Consider the following 6,372-nt stretch of genomic DNA (forward strand, 5'->3'; position numbering starts at 1 on the left):
GGAAGATGGGCATGAAAATGCTGCAGGCTAGAGAATGAGAGGCAGACACCCAGAAATCTGCTACTGAAGAAGCAAGGGAGTACCATTTGACAGAAAGCTGTCTTAGCATGATATTGCAGATGTTGAACCATTCTGGGAAGTCACCCCAGAGCAGAACCCCAGGATGCACCTCAAGAACTTTCTTCAAGACTGCCAAGGAGTACATCATTGCTGGTGAACTGGAAAGCTTGGCTTCCAATGGCGTGTTCCCATCATTCGAGACAGCCAAATTATAACCCTTTCCGTATCTCCAATATGACATTTAAAAGTTGACATACTATTATGCAGCTTTAGAAAAAGGACCTAATTCATGGAGGAAGTGAGCAAAAGGAAAATATTTTCTTGATTACATAGCTTAGTCATTCTTGCAAACCAAGTAAAAAATGTAATGTGTACATCAGTTGTCCACACTGCCTCTTCCCAACTCTGCCTCCCAAAAGACTTCTTATGACAAAGCTGAGTGCCAAAGGCCAGGTTCGCCCAAGTTTTGGATGTTGTTTTTTTTTTTTTTTTTGTCCTGGGCCTTACCTGACTTTTTGAATGAGGAAGTGAGTCTGTTATTTTGATTCCAAAAGGCAAAAAACAAAATGGGGGATGGACAGAAGGTCTACTCACAAACATATAAGCAGTGAAAACTCATGCCCTACTGAGGCGATATCTGACTACACAGATCAGTGGTCTGGTTCAGCATGACACTTTGGTTCTAACCTGCTTCTCCTGAGTCCTAAAAAGCTTGACGTTGGCTTTCAGGACAACATGTATTCTGAGCATCTATTCTGATCTCCCTATCTTTTAAAAACTAACATGGTATGTACAGGGGGATAAAAAAATGACAAATGTTCAATGGAAACTCATTAAATCAAGTTTAAAAAAAAAGGTTGGTGTTCTTTTCTAGCAACATAAATAAATACACAAATGTTCTGGTCTTACACTTGGTCTGAAAGCATGTTTACTGTCACAAGAGACTTACGCAGGGACAAGAGCAAACATAACCGCTGCACAAGGTTATGCTAACACAAGGCTGTGTGGAGTACATGCAGCACATTACATCAATGCATGAGGATCAACAGCCTTGCACCAATTTTACAGGGAACAAATGTGATTCTCCCTCTTTCCTGACCCAAATTCATTGACTGTTACAGGGGCTTGTGAAGTCATTATTAACCCTGAACTATGATCTCTTGCAGCCCTTGTTTATACCAGGAATTAAATCTTGCCTTATAAACCATCATGCCCACGTTACATTTTCATTATTTAGCTAGCACAGAGATTTTTATACAGCTTCACATGATGTCACATCTGCCAGGTGGTCCCCTCACAGCTCTGACGCTATGATGTACTCTTTCGTCTCACATAGTGTACTTGTTTTTTCATTCAGAGTTGAATTGATACTTTCTTTATGCCCAGCACAGGTGTGGTAGCTGGGGAAGAGGAAAAAGAGCTTCAAGACTTCTTTATGCTTCTCATAGCCTGGGCTAAGAAATAGGAGGGCAGTTCTAACGAAGGATCTTTCCTTTCTGAACGGGCCCCATGGCCCACTGAACACGAAACAAGAGTGGGGTCCTTGCATAAATTTCCTGTCAATGTCCATCCTGTTTCAGGAGCTGCCAGGCAGCTTGGCAGAAGTGGAGAAATTCACCATGTAAGGAGCGCTCATCCAAAACAGCTTCTTCCCCCCACCTTTTTTATTTTTTCAGTTCCTTTTTCCCAGAAGGGCACAAAAGAACTTCAGTATACGACTTCATCATGTGTTATGATGCAACACGGTAGGCAGGACTGCAGCTGGGTTAATTTCTACTGCCTCATTTATAGAAAATCTGATATGCTCTGCTTTTGAAAAAAGCCGTACTTTACCAACAGTGGGAGACATACGTAGTAAATTTCTGAGCAGTAAAATGATGCATGAGTTGGATATAGACCCTTCCCGTCCTCCTCCATGATCACTGTCTGTGGAAATCTACTTAATAAATTTTTTAAAAGAATTTTAGAAAAAAAAAAGCGTGGGGCTATTCTCGGCAGCTTTTTGGAATACAGTTGCAGGAGTTTCACAAGTCTAAGGGGCATAGGAAATGCCAACATTTTGAAAAAAGAAGTACTAATTTGCATGTATTAGTTCTAATCTGCATTTATAACGTCCGTTACTTGAAGCTAAACAAGATCAGAATCACTTCCTCTATTTTCGTGTTTTTATAGTTAAATGTTATCTACATGATATCTACTGGATTATTTACATTGTAAGACTACTTGTGCAGGGACTGTCTTATTGTTACACAACAGCTAACAATGAGTGACTGAAACCTTCCTGTACTACCCTGAATAAATAAATTATTAATAAGAATGTTTTTAATAACATACCTGCTTCTGCAGTTCTCACTCACTAATACCAGGAAGGGCTTTGGGTACTGGATTTGGCCTGCTTTTCTTTTGAATTCCACTTAAAGTAATGCGATCACCAAATATTCCTCATCTGCAATAAAGTTTACACTATGAAACTTGCCCAGTGAACCAAGCTCATCTCTTGGCTAACAGACTGAGGCTGCACAGGTGTAACAGAGTAAAATTTGATCCAGTAAAATACACAGAAACAAATTTGCACTCAAATCACTTCTAGGTTATGTTAACCACTTGAAATTGGGCAAGTAAATATTCCCTTTTGTTTCCACTTGTCTACATTCAGGTACCACTGGCTGTATGTTGCCAGTTAAACATGTCTCACCCTGACTTGTCCACTTCTTCAGGAATCTAGTCTTTGGGTTGCAATAAAAAACAAACAGGAATGAGACAAATCTTTGCAGTAAGTGCTGGCTGTCCTTCCCAGTGGTGGTTCCGTGCCCTCCGGAGGACATTACACACAGTCTCTCCCTGTAATCTCTTTCACTGCCTTTTTTTCAAATTATCCAATGGTTTCCAGTCCATCAAATACTTGGGTGGAAGAAGAGTCCTGCACATTTTTATTTTTCGACTAACTTGGGGCAGAAAGGTGATTTACTTAGGCAAGTGAATTTGGTATCTTAGTTCCTCATTGCTATTCCAAAGCCTGTTTCTTGGCATTGAAAAGTTGTTTGCAATAACCTGCTCTCTTTTTGTAGTTTTAAAACCCGAACTGTTTCACCACCTTAGGCTAGCTAGCAGGAAATTACTGATATATGTCATTTAACCGTGAAACTCCAAGTTAGTAATTACAGGTTTGAAATGGGCTCCTCTCTAGAGCAGTCTTTTTCTTGAAAGACTACATTTCATCCTAACATTCCCCAGTCAGCTCTACTTCAGCTTTGAAGAATTTATCTTTGACACACTATCTGGCCCAGCTTCCCCACTTGTTCACATAAGACAATAAACCTTTTTGTTTTCCCTGTAAACTAATTAGGGACGTGGAGAGATTGGGTAATACTTATAAAGCACTTTGGAGATAAATGTGAAAAGCTACCACCAGGAGAGTCACGGGGACAGGAATAATAGAGGGAAAAAAACAAGTGTCAGTTAAGAAGTTTTACTTTGATAAATTATGAAGGTATGTAACATTCGATAGCATTAAAATGTATTTTATGCATGTCACAGAACACCTCTGTTCAACTGTTTTTATTTTGAAAGCCTAGCAGTTACATACTCCAGAAGGTTGGTGAATCATTTTCTCCTGTATGTACCTCTGCAAGTCCTTTCCTTCTCCGTGAAGTAGGCTGTTCAGTTATTCCCAAAGGCCTGCAAGTATGGGTTACTTTGGGACAGAAAGTAAGCAAAAATAGCAAATACGCTTTGTAAACATGACAGGAGACTGTTTTCAAACATCTTCAACACAAAGTATTCTGCTGCATTTTTTTTTTTTTTCCCCAAGTCTGGATATAGTACAAACTTGGAAAATTTTAGTAGAAGCTGTTCTCATTACATAGAGAAAATCAATGTTTCTTACTTCTGTAAATGTAATAATGTCAGTGTGTCAAATCAGCTGGAATCTCAACTGAAAACTAAAGCTTTTATCTCCATCAATGAAGTAACTCCTGCCACGGAAACTGGCGTGATATCCTCGTATAAGGAAATACCACCAGCACCAGGGAAATAATGTATTCTCTATCTTCAATCAATACTACTCCTTTTGAGAGATGCTTCCCCCACTGCTGGCATCACAAACCATCAGCAACTGAGGCACAGAGCATTCTGCTATAATCATGCAGCTCACCTGCACCTGTGCACTTGAAACCTTTCATCTTTCATGTAAGCTTAGAGTAGGTGTACACTATGTGGCAGCGCGAACGAACTCACTAAAAGGCCAGATCCTTCTGTGAGTTAGTAGGTAGAGTAACTGGATGAAGTAAAAAACCTAGAGCAAAGCAGCTCTGTCTTCGATGCTTTGTCTTTCAATAGTCTATTTTATGATATCAGTTACTTTCTTCCAGAGGAACACAACAGCCTGTTGTGTAAGCAGTTTGGATAGATTCTGATAAAATGCTCAGTGTATGCCTAGTCTGAAGCATTTTCCATCTTTTATTGAATACCTTTTAGAACCATGACAGGTCATGTTTGTGAACATGTGCAAAAGGCAAAAAAGTTGTACCCAACATTTCCAAACCTTTGTGTCTGTTCAATATAAACAGGGAAAATGTTCACACTCTTGATGACTAAGACAACACTGCCTTTTTTGCAGAGCTAATCCAGGCAACAGAGAACCAAAGAAATTTGCCAACATTCATCCCTTTGAAATAGAGAGCAAGAATATACTTTCTTGTAAATCAAGTCACAGCCAAACTGGTTTTCTTATCTGAAACAAGTTTTCAAGAAACTTGATCATTCAACAAGACTTTCAGTGGCAGAAATTCATTGGGAAAAAACTCTTTTTTTGAAATGCAGGATTTTCTAGCAGAAGCAGGTTTTAACACCCGTGGAAACTGCTGAAGCACGGAGCCCCATACACCACATACTCAAGCCATGGTTTTCCTTAACTAACACTGCAGCACTACTCCTTTGCACTAAGTGTGCAGATGGCAGCAGCAAGTACAACCCGTATCTCCTTAGCAGTGCTGGACAGTAGTATCAGAGGTTTCTAACGGCAATAAATATTTATCATGGCAATAACAGGTGTTCAGCTTTTATATGTTGCCATTAAGAGAAACTGACAGTACCTAGTACAAACTCTGCTGTAGGATACACAAGCAGAGCCTCTTCTAAGTTGACTTTCAAGGGAGAAAGAGGTGCAATTTTAAACAAATTTCATGTTCCTTGACCAAATCCCCATACACTGGAGCTAGAGTAAATTATTTTTTTCAAAGAAATGTAAACTGAAGCAACGACTTAGCACTGGAAATTTCAGCCATGATAAATATATTAACTGCAATTATTAAATCTTTTAAAGAGAAAATCCTGGCTTTGGACAGATTTTGATTTTGAGGAAGAAAATAGTCTAATTTTACAATAAATGTTTGTTCTCCATTTTAAAAGTTACAATGCATTTCAAAAAGCTGATTATCCCTCTGCTGAAATATGTCAGTCTAGAAGTGATGTTAAGTACTCATGAGAACTGCCTTTAGTTGGTTCACTTTTTCCCGTTTCGCTACACATCAAAGAACCTCCTGGATAAATACTCCTTGAAGAGAGTTTCCTTCTCCAGCAATAGGAAATCACAGTGAATGATAGGAAGACAAGCCCAATCTACAATCCCAATTTTATTCAGCTACCATCTAGTTAGTACAATCTGTGGTGACTAGAATGCAATTCAGTACACCAGAGGTAGACATTGTTTTAGGAAGACACAAATCGCATTTTAAGCCCCACTGAACAGACCAACTAGCTGCACACCGAATACAAAGGGACTCTATGATGGTTTGTTATGAGGTAAGTGTCTACCACTTAGTCTGCTGAACCCAGCTGAGGTATCTGGATCAGGCATGTCGAAGCAGAAGCATACTTTTCATCCAGCCCAAGGTAAGTCAAGCACCAGGAGAGCACATGAAACACCGCTGATGTCTCTGTAGCCATGTAAAATTACTAGAAATACCATTTGGTTGACATTTACATAGACATGTAAATGCAAGATGCATGATGCAAGATGCAAGAGCATATTAAATTGGTTTTACTTTGGGGAAAAATTTATAAATCAATCGTGCATACATTTTTATGGTATGAAGCTGTAAGTGCATTTGCTTTGCTTATTTATGTTTGATGCACAAGGCACACAGAACATTCACCCAAAAGACGCTGGCAAACCACTCAAACTTTCACATTAACAAAACACGTCTAGAAGAAGGGAAGATCTCTCTCTCCAGGGACTAATGAAACAAAAATTACTTGTGCTAAAAGGTTTTGCTGGCTAGAGTATTCTGTACCAAAACTCCCCAAGGCCCA

This window comes from Pelecanus crispus, chromosome Z (genome assembly GCF_030463565.1).
Source record: "Pelecanus crispus isolate bPelCri1 chromosome Z, bPelCri1.pri, whole genome shotgun sequence".
NCBI classification, from domain to species: domain Eukaryota; kingdom Metazoa; phylum Chordata; class Aves; order Pelecaniformes; family Pelecanidae; genus Pelecanus; species Pelecanus crispus.